Source organism: Eupeodes corollae, chromosome 2 (assembly GCF_945859685.1).
Source record: "Eupeodes corollae chromosome 2, idEupCoro1.1, whole genome shotgun sequence".
Taxonomy (NCBI): domain Eukaryota; kingdom Metazoa; phylum Arthropoda; class Insecta; order Diptera; family Syrphidae; genus Eupeodes; species Eupeodes corollae.
In genome coordinates this window covers 89,643,195-89,659,405 of record NC_079148.1, presented here as the reverse complement: position 1 = coordinate 89,659,405, position 16,211 = coordinate 89,643,195, and the positions used below count along the sequence as shown (strand labels likewise).

Here is a 16,211-nt window from a genome sequence, read left to right as displayed (position 1 = left end):
ACAACAAAAACAACAACAATATAAACATTAACTAAAACTACTGTACAAAAAAAAAAACAAACCGGAAAATAAAAATAAAGCTGATAATAAAACTTAGGTTAGTGAAACAATAAAATAAATTAATACTCAAGCCCAGACTTAAATAAGCTTTTTGTATGCTTCTACGAAAAAAAACAACTACAACTGATACCTTGTTACAAAAAAACAAAATATATTTTAATCCTACCTACACACAAAACTTATTTATCAGAAATTATACACACGAGACAATTCTTAAATTATATTGAATTAAATAAATATTTATACAATCGTTGTTAACTTTATCGGAACGGAAATGTAATATTTATATCATTATTTTTATTTTTGAACTTTAGTAATTTCCGCTTAATTACACCTCGCTTAATTGAGATTTGAAAAAATGCTGCTAACAAACTGAAACAACCCAAAATCAATTAATTTTTTAATAATCGAAGTAAGTTTTTGTAACTGGGAAGCACTGCCGACTTCGTAACAAATCACAAAATGAAAGCTTCCTGTTATTTGTTTTCTGCCATTTTTAATTTTCGTTTTGATGGTATCGTCGTCAATGGCATTAATTGAGATGAATATTGTATCTTTGAATTGACCAATTGGTACAGTTAAGCGGTTTTTGCTTAACCGAGAACAAATACAAATATTGACTTCAAATTATTTATAGCACAAACAAAATATTGTTATGAACATTTTGTTAAAGTTTTAAGCAACACAGATCTACTGAAGCTTTGGGAAGTTATTAGTGTGGGTGGCATCCCAGCGTCTTTTTTTAAATATTTTGTTACTACCTGTTGTTTTTGCTTCTAAAATATATTTTAATATTCTCTGTCGAGAAAATTGTCTTCCAATGAGTCTACCAATTTGCTTCGACTATTCTGCGCCATGTGCTGCTTGGTCGTCCAGCTCTCCTTTCTTCTTGTGTGAGCGGATTCCACTGCATTGTTTGACCCTTACCTTTTTCGAAGCGTATATCCAATCCATTGCCACTTACGCTTTCATATTATGGAGTTTATAGGTTCCTTGCTTGTCCTTCTATAAGGAACCTCATATGATATACGGTTTGCCAAAAAATCCTTAGGACTTTACAAAAACATCTATTCACGAAGGTTTGCAGATTTCTTGTAATGGCTGAAGTAACCTTCCAAATGCTACACAAAGAAGCACAGATTCGACATTTGTATCTTTGTTCTCAAGCTGATAGAGTTATTCCTCCAAATTCGACAGCATACCGAACACCCCTTTTGCTTTGCCGATCCAGCAGATGACGTCTTGTTCGGTTCCGCCTTCGATGGAGACGATACTTTCAAGGCATTGACTTATACATTCATTTGAAAGGATGGTCGGGTTCCGAGGCTAATATTTGAATAAAATCAACCAACCGTATAAACGGACATTTTTACTTGATAGAAAATTAGTAATTGTCACCTAATTGGATGTTCTAATATTTTTGTAAGATCTTCCAACTGTTTAAACTTAGCTTTAGAATTAATTGATTGACAAAATTATGGACATATGAAAATTTCTAGACGATTTTAAAGAAAATTTGGTCGGTACTCTGAAAGACTGACTTTACTGGCAACATTTACACCGTTTGTTTTGAATGAATGGTTGCTTTATAATTCCAAAAACCAACTCAAGACCGAACCTTCAGAGCCTCAACCCAAGCAACAAAAATCAATTGAAAGCGAAGGTCACCGAAATTTGTGAGGATAATACCCCCGCCTTTCACAGAATGGATACAAATTATAAATCTTCAGATTTTACCACATTTTAACATTTCTTCTTATGCACTTTGATATCCAAGGATTCAAATAATTTGTTTTATTTTGAGTGTAAGTGTATCATTTAGTGAACAAAACATATGCTCCTTGAGCAAGTTAAATAAATAAATAATAAATAACTATTATTTTCATTTTTTCTATATTATTAGTTAAGCTACGATTTTTTTTAATTCGTTCCGATAAAGTTAATTCGCGATAAGCTGTTAAATTAACATACATATTATGCAACTAAGTTTTTGGAAAAAAGAAGACATACATTTCACCAAATTTAAGTACCTGAATTTGTTAATTTTTTTGTTGAATATAACTACATATTATGTACTCGTACCTATAAAATTAATTTATTTATTAAAACACATACAAAAAGTAAAAGAAAATTTTGTTAAAACACTATTCATTAAAAATATCCAAACCAAACAAATCGAGCAATTTCCATCTTAATCCTTTATAAAATGCTTTCTTTCATATGTGAATAAAATTCATTAATTAATTGTTTTATAAAATGAAATCTAGTTTTATTTTTCTAAAGTGAATGGATGGCAGTTTTGAAGTGATAGAATGTAAGTATATTTCAGTAGCGCGAGAAGTTCAAGTAATACTGTAATACTTAAAATTAAAATCGAATACATACTCAAAAATTAATATAACAATTATATAATTTACGCAACAAAATCCTACAAACATATCAATAATAACCAATAATACAAGTCCGCTGCTATAAACATCAAGTTAAATTTGAAAAACCAAGTTAAACGTGCATTTTAATGGTGATCTTTTAATACTGTTAAATTGGCAGCTGTTGAAAGAACAATTGAATAATTTTTTTTCATAACTTGTTTTGAAACTATATTATCTATTTTCTTCTCAAGTTTTAAACTTTGATTTAAACATTTGTATTAATTTCTTTAATTCATTTACATGACTTAGAAAAATGGCTTGTTTTGTTTGGCTCTACGAGTAGCAATTTCGTTATAGGTGTCCAGTTTAAGGACTACTAATTTTTAAATGTTAGGCTGTTGATGGTGCTTATATGCATTATATAGAACTCGTATTGTATTGCCAAGAGTTCGTTTAATGAAATCACGTACTTTTCTTTATTTGATTCTATGCATGCGTGAAAACGAGCCAAGTTTTAATAATTTCAATTAAATAGTAGTAAAAAAAGCAAATAACTTTTTCGATTTAAATAGAAACTTCGTAATAAAAGTGTGTTCACTTCCTTATGTTAGCAAATTCGGCTGTTTGACAGAGCTATCTGTGATTGAGCTCTAGCAGTGCAAACTATACCTAAGCAAATGCTTGAACCATTTTGAATTCACCACACCTCAGGGGAATATCTTTGTATATGAAAACTTTGTATATATAAAAACTATAGTACTCTCATGAGCAGAAACTTTTAGGGCGACCACATGCCGGGTAATTGGCGTTGGTGTCGCAAGTGGAGCGAAATAAAAATATTATTTTCATTCCGATAAGCAGCCCCCAGAATAAGCAAGATAATTAATTTATCAGTCAACACAATTTCCTTTTCCTGTTTTATTTTTTGTAATTTTTTCTTTTTGTTTTGTAGGGAAATTTACGTGATATAACGGTAACTGATAGTTAAATTTAAATCAATTATTATCAAAAAACTTAATTTCTTTTGAACTTTCCATAGGAAGTTATTGTAATGGGTCTGATTTGTCAAATTGAAAATTTTGGCATATCTCGATTTTTCAAGGTCCCTAGAGTAGAGTAGAAAGATGTATGTGCGTGCGTGTGTACGTACGTACGTCCGTACGTCTGTACGATCGCTCAAGAACCAGAAGAGATATCGACTTCAAATAAATTTTGTTGTACAGATAATAAGACAGAAAGATGCAGAAAGGGCTCTCAAGAACATTGCGTGGGTGGTTTTTGACCATAACAGTTTAAAAAAAGGTGAACATTTTGGTTAGCTATGAATATATCATGAACCAAAAACGCTAGAGAATTGAATTCAATTTTATATAATATATTGTAACGTGATACCAAACAAATATATTTTTTGAAACAAATCCAATTAATGGTTTTTTTATAAGTCAAAAAACCTGAATTTTTACGAATACAAAATGATTTTATATCCAAAACAATTTTGTACAACGAAAAATAATGTTTTTACCATCTGGTAAGATTTTGAACCAAATCGAATTGAAAGCTTTTCTTTATAAAAAACTACAAACCTAAAAAAACATTACTTAAAGTTGGTAAAAATTGAATTTCGACTCAAATATCTTTTCAAAAATTTGAGATTATGGCCTTTATTTTATTTTAACTTATAACAAATATTGTTTTCAATATTCTGGAAAATTTTAATAAAAATCGAATTGACAGTTTTTTTTACAAAATATAAAAACTTGAAAGAAAATTTAACAAAAGCTGGTTTTTCGACTAAAATATCTTTTTTAAACTTTGAGATATCGGCTTTGACCTTGTTTTAAGTTTTAAGAAATATTGTTGTCAACAATGAAAAAAATCCAGTTGTTTTCACAAAAAATACTAAAAATTGGGAAAAATTGATTTTCGACTCAAATATCTTTTCAAAGCTTTGAGATATTGGATCTACTTTTATCTTTTAAAAAATATTGTTGTTAACATTCAGTAAATTTTTAGAAAAATCTAATTGCCAGTTTTTTTTACAAAAAATAATAACTTTAAATCAAATTTAAAAAAAGTTGGTAAAAATTGATTTTCGACTCAAATGTCTTTTCAAACATTCGAGATTATGGCTTAGAGCTAATTTTAACTTATAAAAAATATTGTTTTCAACATCCGGACAAATTTTGAGAAAAATCGAATTGATAATTTTCCTACAAAAAAACAATACTAAAACTTGGTAATAATTTACTTTCGACTCAAACAGCTTTTAGAAAATTAAAAATATTATCTTCAAACTTTTTAATTTCACATAAAATATTATTTTCTATATTCAGTAGTTGTTTTTTATAAAAATCCAACAGCTGGTTTTTAACAAAAGTATAAAATCTACAAAAAATTATACGCAAAATTTAGTAAAAATTGATGTTCGGTTCTAATTTCATTCATTCAATTTGTAAAAATTTAAGAAATGCTACTAAAATTGATAAAAAAAAAATGTTTTCGATTAAAAATCTATGTATTAAAACTATGTTTTCAAACTGAACTATTTCTTGATATGAAAAATATTGTTGATAATTTGAAAATTTGTAAGAATAATTCAACTGACAACTTTTTTAACCCAACACGAAAACCTACAAACTTTTAGGCAAGACAAATCGACAGATGGGAAGTTATCAGTGTGCGTCCTTTTTTTTAATATTTAACTGTCATTTTAATTTACGTGAATTCACTTGAAAAACTATTAAACCATTTCAAAAAGCCATGCGAACATTAAAATTGATTTTTAATGATAAATAATCAAAACCATTTAAAAAAGATGCTCAAAAAATTAAATTGGCATATCAGAAACTAAAAACGTCATTTGTGTTCACATGAACGTTGAAATTCATGTGAAAACTCATACCGTTTAGTATGTGAAAAATCAGTATTTTCGACATTTTATTTTTTTTTAAACTTGCTCAAAGAAAAAAATGTCTTAAAGTTATTTTGTAGTATATTTCAGAATATACGAAGTCAATTTATATTTTACGATCACAAGTTAAATCCTAAAAACAAACATGTATTGGGAACTGAGTCTTTATCGGACTAACTATCAAAAGTACTAGACCAAGCTTTGTTAAAGCAATTAACAATTTAAAATTTGACATTTAGTTATATAGAAACAACCTAACTTTCGGGCTTATAAAATAGTTCCTTATTAAGAGAACTTCACTTTAGAGAATATAGCCAGTTTAAGTTTAAGTTTTTTTAAATAAAATATTTGACATAATCAGGGCGTACTTAAAACGGATTTGAAACTATTTTATAAATAAGGATTTGTTTGAAAAATGTGCATATATATTTATGTATGTATGGGAACTAAGTCCCTCAGTGGGCTAGGTTCCCGGGGACTTAGTTATCTGCACACTTATAAACAAGGAGTTAATATAGACTTATAGAAAACTGCCACATTTAAATTTAACGGCTAATTTATTGATTGCATACTTTTGAAATTAAGTAACATTTTCGGTTATATCACCAATCATTGTGGATCTTTTTTATACCCACTAAAAATAAAAATTTTAAAAAATACATAGCTACATCGTCTGTATTTGCTATGCAAATATTCAATATACCTATAACAGAAAATATCCTTTAAAAACTTATTATATAAAATTTGCTGTTAAATAGGTATTTAGATTTCACGAAAATTGAAAATCGAAAATCGTAATACTTCAAATAGTATACTTTTCTCACTTCAACTTTTTCTCATAATATTATATTTTTCCGGCTCTCTTAGGTTCCACACTCAATTTTCGTACATGAATGCAGCGCCACTTAGGTGATAGGAGTCGGATGCTTCAACAAAATTGTCCGTTTCATGGCGTGGACCTCGAGTTTCAGCTATACTCTTCATTTAGAGTTACTATTTGAGTGTATTAGTTTAAACTCATTTTTGTGGAATGTGGTTGCAGTCGGAAGAAAACTCAGAAGTCAAAACTCAAAAGATACTAATGTTGGTTAAGGGAAAGAGGGACGAGGGTAGGTTAGGTTGGAAGCGGCATCATCATCTCGTCATTTCCATTATGAAAACACGCTTACAATCTCACTCAACTTATTTCTCATCCATGTTTGTCCACATTTAATTTAGTTTAATAAGAGTTTCCAACAAAATTGAGTGGAATTTAGTCATTTTGTAAAGATGTCAGATGTCACTATTACTTTAAGTTTGGGTCGAAATGTGTAGTGTTATGGTTCTATTTACAAATCCATATTCCTACATTACAATGTTATGGAAATTTTCAAAAGAAAATTACAAAATACAAAAATGACCCAAATGATTCTGACAACTGACTTCTTTTCTATCAACTACATAATCCTACCCCAACATTCAGATGTCAAAATAACAAAAATATTACGTTAAACAATGATGATAATTACATAATACAAAAAGTACTTCCTTAAAATCAGCAAATGTATTTCGAACTTCGAGTTTTGACAACGCACCCAAAAAATCAAGTGGTCCCTTAGCAGTTGCCAATTTCTAAAACCTAAATCCCTTTTTATCGCTCACTTAAATATTTAAGTGGGTTTTAAATATTTTGCCATACTAATAAACATTTTAATATTTGGGGTGAGGGCTAAGACAGTTAAATTAAACTCCATGGTTTGCACTGTCATTTTGACAGCAAATACTTTGCAGGTCACAAGAGTTGAGATTTGTTACGATTGTTGTCTGCGGATTGTTTGTGTTAATATTTTATAAAAAAGTAAGCCGAATAATACTTGTTTTTATATATTATTGTGATTATGTTTTAATAAATATCCATTATTTTAGAAATGGCTGAAAAACAAAATTTAAAACGGCAGATCGTCAAATTGGACAATGGCAATAAGGGAGCTACAAGTCGAAGCAGCTAGACCACTTGCGCATGTTATAGATCATAAGCTAAATGATGGCAAGTTATTCAGACAAGTGGCCTTGAGTGTGTCTCCCAAATTTCTTAATACCAAAACAAGTAAGGGACCAATGGACCCGCTACAAGCAGGAGATGCGGACCAATTTATTCGATCTCAGAGGGAGACCGGTGGTGGAAAACCTCCTAAGGAACCTTCTGAGATCGATTATGAAATTGCTGAAATGTCCGCTCTGTATTTTGTTGAAGATACCGCAGAATTTTATTGCTATACCTTTTTTAAAAAGTCATTAATAAATAATTCTTACTCCAAAATTTGTTTTGTTCTTATTTTTTCTTTCAAAAATAGTGAACCATTTATCTGTTTTAAACTCTCAATAATATTTATTTAAATATTGTAAAATTTAACTTTAATCAAACATTTTTGTTTGCAAATTTTACTAATTTCAGTTCAATGCTTTCTTTTTGATATTTTAATAGAAGGCTATTTAGTTAAAGACGTGTTTATTTCGGTTATTAGTATACACGCAAATTAACTCAACGATACCTAAACATGTGTTTAGCGATTTATTATTATAGTAAGGCCCTTAGTCGTTGCAAAATGTTTAAAAAATCACATTTTGAAGTCGATTTTACTCCAAAACCAATAATATTTTTTTTTTATAATTTACAGGCACTTAGGGGTTTATAAGTACGCTTTATATGTTTATATCTAAACACAGTGCGTGCGTTAGGAAAATAGGAAAGGATTTAAGAGGAGATATCGGTGCAAATTGGCCTTAAAGTTCTGAACATCACAATGGGAGGGAACAAAAATGTTGGCCAAAGCATTCCACATTATCGATATGCGGTTTAAAAAGATTCTCTATACTTGACAGTACGCTCGAAGTTGAACTTAAGGGTAAACTTATGAGCGTTCCTGGAAGTTCAAAGTATTTCGGCTGAATTGTTTAAGGGGTGTAAGGCAAATGGCTTATTACATTAACAGAACCAAATATCAATTCAAACTTTATATAGATCAAACTTCAGGTAATAACTTAACTTCGAAGATTTTTCTTAATTAAGACAAGGTGTTATAATTGCTTAAATTTTATTAAATTAAAAATAATGCAGTCATTGTTAACTTAGGAAAACTTGACTTTGGTTTCAAATTTGGATAGTTAAAAATTTTAAACACATAGCTACTTAACGATCTAGAAATCTATGTTCTTTAGTTAAAGTCGGGATAAAATCAGAAAATTCCGTCTGCACTTATTATTGATGGAACGAAAACAGTCTGAAACCCACTTTAAAGAAAACGAGCCAAAAAAAGAAGAACTAAGCAGGAGAAAGGTTAATGGATCTCAACAGAATATTGCATACATAGTTGTTGAATTTATCCAAGCCGGATGAAACAGATTTTGACAATGACAACTTTTTTATATATGTAGTTGTCACCCTAATGTATAAAGTTAAGACAGTTTTCTGACGTCAAAAGTCTTGGCGATCATAAGGAAACCATTGGGCTTTGCAATGCTTTGTGTATGTTCTGAGTAACTTTGTTACGCAAATTTGTTCACGGCTTTAATAAATAATTGACTGCGTTCAATCTCAGGTATATAGGGTATCTGGATACCTTTTTTTAGCGTTTCACTGTTGTTGCTGTTCCAAAACAGCTACGATGTCAAAAAAGGATATGAAGGAATCCAAGGATTTCTGACAGAACATCTGATTGGTTTCAAATTTTTAAGATTTTTCATAAAAATTAAGTGAAGTAAAATTCTCCATTGAGAACTTTATTTAACAATCATTTTGGACGTCAAAATCTATGTATAAATGTTTGTCTGCTTTTTGTGAACAGCTCAAAGTTGTTTTCATTTTTTGTAAGCGGTCTTAATTTATGTATCCAACTTAATAAGGTGTCTAAAAATCCACTTATCCGGGATGTCCTAATCAACACGAGATACATAGCATCTATTGTACAAATTTCGCAGTGTGTACTTCCTAAATTGGGTTTAATAAAGTAAACAAACTCATATGCCTCACCCTTTTTTACCGTTATTTTAACGGACTATGCTCTAGTGAAATAGCCAGTTGCATTCCTCCCCTTAAACAATTTAACCGTAATACCCGCGCTTCTAGGAATGCCCATCAGTTTACCCTTGAGCCCAACTTCGGACGTACTATGAAGTACAGAGATTCTTTTTTTAGCCGTACTACGCGAATGTGGAACGCCTTGCCACGCTCTATCTTTCCCTTTCATTGCAATGTTCAGAAATTTAAAACCAATGTACACCGACACCTCCTATCCAACCCTTCCCTCTTTTCCTAATGCTCACACTGTGTCTTTGGCATATTAAAGGTATAAAAAACCCTTTTAGTGTTTGCTAATTATAAAAAAAAAAAAAAAAAAAAAAAAAAAATGTAATAACATGTTACCTTTTTTCAGTTTTTTAATTTTCTTATTTCTGCCACTTTGTATCCCATATTTCCAAAACCCGTTTCTTCTGCAAAGCTAAGATCACAATAAGTCTTAAAATATTTTTTGTTCATAGATATTTTTTTCAAGTATGTTGGTTACTACATATTTGATAAAAAGCTTCTTACAAATAATTTATATTTCCCATTTTTTTAACTTTTGCTATTATATGCACTCATTTGGAATTGTAATTGAGTTCAAAAACGTATTTGTGCATATTTTAGGAAGTGCATGGCCTGGAATTAAAAAAAACTCAGCCATACTTAAGTTCGTATTTTGTTACTGCAAAATTAAAAAATAATCAATCAATTAACTATTTTGAGGAACAAAGAAATTCTCACAGGAAGTTATAACAATCAGTCCGATTTGTCGAATTGAAAATTGACATTTCTCGACGTTTCAAGGTCTTGAGTCGAAATAAAAGATTACAGTACAGATATTGACTTCAAGGAAATGTTGTTGCACAAATAATAATACAGGAAGTGAGTGGGTGGTTTCTTACCATAGCAGTTTGAAAAAATGTTGGTTAACTCAAAAACTAAGAACCAATAACGCTACCGACTTGAATTTAATAGTGTATTATATATGTGAGGTGATGACAAACTGATATTATTTGAAAAAAAATTAAAACAAGTTTTTTTATAAATGCCAAAAAAACTACAAACAACAATGTCACCTCCCATATTTCACAAGCAATAAATGATTTTCTCTACAAAATAATTTTATGCAATGAAGAATAAAATGTTTGGTATCTGGTCAAATTTCAAGAAAAATCAAATTGAGAGTTTTTTTTTAACAAAATATAAAAACCTGCAATAAAAAACATAACATTGACTTTAGATTGAAGTATATTTTTAAAACTTTTAGGTATTGGATTCAAATTACATTTTGAAACCAAAGTACTTTATCTTATAGTTTTGGTAATTTTTAGTTACTTTTTTTTTCGGAAAATTGAGAAATTTTTTAACAAAAGACGAAAACCTACTAAAACAAAAAAACAACGGATAAGAGATGGTTTTCGACTTATAAGAAAAACAAGAAAAGATATTGACTTCAAATTGTTTATCTCACACAAATCATTGTTATAAATATTTTTTTAAAGTTTTAAGCAAGACAAATTAACAGCTGGGAAATTATCAGTGTGGGTCGCATCAAAGGCTCGTTTTTTTAATTTAATTTAATATTAATTACTCCTCTCAATAGAAGTTAAGGCATACAAAAAATATCTTCTTTTTCGGTATTGACCCCAAATTTTTATATTTTAAACTTCCCATTGGAAGTTATTTTAATGAGTCCGATTTGTCGAATTAAAAATTTTTACATTTCTCGACTTTTCAAGGTCTCTTGAGTCGAAATAATTGATTTTTAGAAAGATGTCTGTGCCTTCGTGTGTACGTATGTTCGTACGTCCATACGTTCGTGACGTTTTTTTCGTCGTCCATAGCTCAAGAACCAGAAGAGATATCGACTTCAAATAAATTTTATTATAAAGATAATAATGCAGAAAGGGCTCTCAAAAAACTTGTGTGGGTGGTTTTTTTACCATAGCAGTTTAAAAAAGGTGAACATTTTGGTTAGCCTTAAATATCTCATGAACCAATGATACTAGAGACTTGAATTAAATTCTGTATTATATATTGTAACGTGATTTCAAACAAGTATATTTTGGAAAAAAATCAATTAACGATTTTTTTTATAAATCAAAAACACTGAAAAAAAAATGTTTCACCTCAAAAAATTTAAAGAAGAAAAAATGAACTTATCTCCAAAAAACAATTTTGTGCAACGAAATATAACGTTTTTAACATCTGGTAAAATTTTAAGAAAAATGAAATTGACAGATTCTTTATAAAAAATAAAAACCTAAAAAAAAACATTACTCAAAGTTGGTAAAAATTTTATTTCGACTCAAATTTCTTTTCAAAAATTTGAAATTATGGCTTCCAACTAATTTCCACTTATAAGAAATATTGTTTTCAACATTCGGAAAAATTTTGAGAAAAATTGAATTGAAAAAAAAAACAATACTAAAACTTGGTAAAAATTTACTTTCCACTCAAATAGCTTTTTCTAAAATTAAAAATTATTGTCTTCAAACTCTTTTTATTTCACAGAAAATATTGTTTTCTATATTCAGTAGTTGTTTTTTATAAAAATCTAAAAGCCCGTTTTTTTCATACAAAAATAAAATCTGAAAAAATAGTACCCAAATTTGGTCTAAAATTGGGATAAATTTGATCTCGACTAAAAATCTATTTAAGTAAACTAGATTTTTAAACTAAACTATTTCTTTATATGAAAAATATAATTTTAATTTTTTTAAAGAATAATTTAAAAGCAAGACAAATCAACACACGGGATGGGAACTCTCCCAGCCTCTTTTTTTTTAAATTGGATAATACGCCGCCGTTCTAACAGCGAGGTATGTTAGGGGAGCAGCTTCGATCAGTAAAAGATTTGGAGTGGTTGCGAGGTTGGGTATATACAGTGGTGGAAAAATAATTAGTAACATACTTTTTTATTTAAAAAAGTTAGGTAAAGGTACACTTTTATGAAAAAGTTATTAAAAATAAAAATTATAACATAAATAGCACTTTATTCGAAAAAAAACTAAATTAAAGTGTGGAAAAAGAAATTAAAGAAAATAAAGAAATTATATTTTCTATAGTCTTTTCGATAGTTTGCAAGGTAACCCTTATTAGCGATTTCAGCTGCACACCGTTTCGGTAAACTGGCTAGCAAGTGGGATATAATTTCGTAAACTGCTTCTATGTTTTTAACAACTCAGAGTTTTTGTATGTTTTGGCTCCCAACGTCAGCCCACAAGTTTTCGATCGGATTCAGATCTGGACTTTGTGCTAGCCAGCTTAAAACTTTGATGTGAAGATTTTTAAGGATCATTATGCTGTTGAAAGATGTTTTTTACTGGCAGATGATTAAAAGCATATTGCTCCATAACATTTTCTATTATACAAATGCTGATGCATTCGGCCATCGATGCGCACAATAGAACCAACTCCATACCACGTAAAGGCTCCCCAAACCATCACATTTCCACCATCCTGCTTGATCGTTTTGATGGTGTACTAAGGATCGAGTTCTTTGTTAACTGGGTGTCTTACAAATCTTTTACCATTACAGATGAATGAAATTCCTTGCTGGTCGCAAAAGGATTGGCCTTTCTTAGTCTAAAACTAAGTATTTCCTCTTCGGCAGTTATTTTTCTTGCACGGTTTTCTCTTTGGGAGTTTTTATGTTGTCTGTCTCCGTAGAGACCTTAATTGCTTCATATACCATCTTTTTGGAGCACAACCTTGGCGATGTTATGAATGATAATCCTCCTTAGCTTTGGTGTGCAGCTCTCGTTTTTACTCATTTTTTTGAACTAGATAGTAAAGCTAAGATTTTTGATTAAAAACAAAAATGTAGCACCAAAGATTTACCGTTAAATAATATCTTCAATATTTCCTCACTGTTTCTCAATATTTTTTAAAGCTAAGATTTAAAATATGCTTTTGTAAGCTGGTATAAATTGCCGATATTAACAAATTAACAGGTTTTTGAAACCTGGAAACCAAAAACATGCACAATAACATTTGTTGTGTGTGAAGAGCATAAAAATTGATAAGAAAAGTATTTATTTTTGTTTCTAATTATATACAAAGTATTTTTAGTTTTCAATATAAAAAGCGCCAGCTTTTAAAATAAAAGTACGGCGAGACAAAAAACACGGAAGATATGTAGATCAAAATCAACTATTTTTGAGTGTGCTTATGTGAAAAAGTGAACTTTGAAAATTATTTTAATATAGAAATTAATGTTTCCAAACTCAAAAGTTGCGATAATTATTATCTATTTTCACATAACGATCCATGAAATAAAAAACCGCTCGTGGAAATTATTGCTGTCGTAAAGAGCAGTTGAGTCAAGACTCTTATTATTTTGGCCACCACTGTATACGTTCATTCAACTCGTTTATGTGGTAGATTTTCAAAACACTTAAAATCTGTGGTTGCCTCGGTACCATATCAACTGTGGTAAAGTGACAACACTGGCACAAGCATAGGCAGTACAGTAGGCACTAGGCAGAGCAGAGCAGGCACAGCGACAGCAGACGCAGAGTCAGAGTAGAGTCACCATCACCACGAACAACCGGATTGCGATGCGATATTGCGATCAGTCATCAATTTTCATTTTATTTTTCTGTACACAATTCAGTTATCACCGACCCTTCAGAACTGTTGGATGTACGTACGAATTGTTACTTTTTAAGAACGGATATTTCTATTCCAAAAGGAGGTTGCGCGCGCCTCATCATTTCTTCGAATCGAAATCTTTTGGTATTTATGTCGATTGTCGTTGTTGTGTCTTGTGTCGCCTCGCGTCGTCGTTCTCGTTATTGTTGTTGTTGCTGTTGTTGTCGTCGTGGATTGCATTCTTCTTCTCCATCTCCCCGGCTTGACTCGACTTCAACTCGCTTCTCGCTGTTGCCATTCATTTTATGATTTATCTCCTGTGAAAGAGTGAAGAGTACCTACGTACCTAAGATCAATTTCGATTTAGTTCACGGTTTTTCTTACCAGGAAGTCACGCTAACTGTAGACGTAGAGTAGAGCAACCTACGAATTTCATTGTTTTTATTTTCAAAACTCCAACTCGCAAAATAAAGAAAATTGTATAATATTGTTTGTTTTGCTTTATTTCATAATTTGCACTCTCGTAGTAGTAGTTGTTATAAACCTATTCATTAAAAACTAATAAAGAATCTGAATACACGCATCTGTTTTGTTTTCGGAAACTGAGTCGTCGATTATGATAAAATATCTGCCGGCTGAATACAAATCGGAAAATTTGAGTGTTTACTAATTGGGATTTGAATAAATTATCGATTTTAGTTGAGAGGTGAGGTTGTTTGCAGTGATTATTTGGTGCGATCAACTGCATGAAATAACTAAGAATCCAAACAAGTGCCATTGCCGTATTTTACGCCCGCATATTTCTTAAAACTGGGCCGACCACAAAAATAACGAAAACAGCCCTTTTTTCATATTTTCACGCAAAAAAGTGGACATCTGTTCAGCGGTAGTGCGGTTGCAGTGTATCGGGTTTATCGGGTGTATCTTCTATATTTTGATTTGGAAACAGCGCATCGACGCCACGGACGCACGGTGACAAGCTGACAAGTGAACGCATTTTTTTCTTACTTAAATTGTTTTGTATTTTTAAAACTGAGCCCGTGAAATGGTTACGCAGACACCTACACACTAACATAATGGTTCTCTGAACGTGGAGTTCCTATTTCTGTTTGGTGCGGTGCGCGCGGTGCGCGCGGTGCGTGGAGCGTGTAAACAACATAAAGCAGTTTTAAACAGCAAGAATAAAATAAAATAATACAACAAAAAACCGACAGAAGAAGAAACGAAGAGAAGAAGACAAACAAAAAAAGAAAACTAAAACATTTATCTCAAAACTCGGGCTCAAAGCGGTAAGTCCAGTTCCAGTTTCAGTTTCCAGGGTTTTTGTGGATGTGAAGTTGTGAAGTGGATGTGTATGTGGATAGTGGATTGTTAGTAAAAAGAAAATTGCAGGTTAAATGCGCAGCACAAGCAATGTTACAAGAAACAAGAATATTAGGTACATATGTACCAACTTATGCCTACTACTGTTGACTTGACTTGAGTGGCGCGGCGCGGCGAGCGCTAAGATGGATTTCTGATTTCTCATAATATATACTTTCTTATCTCAACTCAATCATAAATTAGATACCAAACCTGGATATGTACATAATATACACTACATTACATACACAGGTAGATTCCTTAAATCATATCTGTTTGTATGTAAGTAGGTAGGTAGCTATAGGTATGCTGGGATGTAGCAAAGCAAAGTGCATCAGGATTAGATAAAAGTTAATAAAACAAATATTGTATGTAGGTATAGCTGGGTATGCAACCATACAGGGTGATTTTAATAAGGTGCATCCAAAGACTAGAGCGAGAGAACTGTGTTAGGACAGGGGGTCTATTTATTTTCTAACAAACTGATTTTAAAAAATAATTGTAACACCTTCAGAGTAAATGCTACCTATGTATATCACTTTGAAGAACCTGAAACAGAATAAAAATAATGAAAAGTATTTTCTTTGTATAGGTAATTGCCACTTTATTTTGTTAGCAAGTCCTGCCTTTATAAGGAACTTCACATTCGTGCATATTCGTCAATATTTCTAAATGATTTACAAAATATGAGTAGGTATCTACTCGTATATGTTATACATTTTGTATAAGAAACATCAAAAAAATTGGAATCAATATCTGTCTTCGTTCTCAAGACACTTCAGTCAAAACAATTTCTTATAAGATAAGGTTTTTGTTTTTTTTTTTTTTAAAGAAAAGTTGTCAGTTAGATTTTTCTAAAAAATTAACT

At 30.7% G+C, this 16,211-nt stretch overlaps 1 protein-coding gene across 1 annotated transcript in view; it reads left to right on the top strand.

Moving 5' to 3' along the window:
* Positions 1–15,110: 15,110 nt before the first annotated feature.
* LOC129944441 (interference hedgehog) overlaps positions 15,111–16,211 on the top strand; it is a 56,654-nt gene continuing 55,553 nt past the window's right edge. Inside the window, exon 1 of the mRNA XM_056053868.1 lies at positions 15,111–15,270. The gene's annotated coding sequence lies outside the window, so the exon portion shown is untranslated. The remainder of the gene's footprint in view (positions 15,271–16,211) is intronic.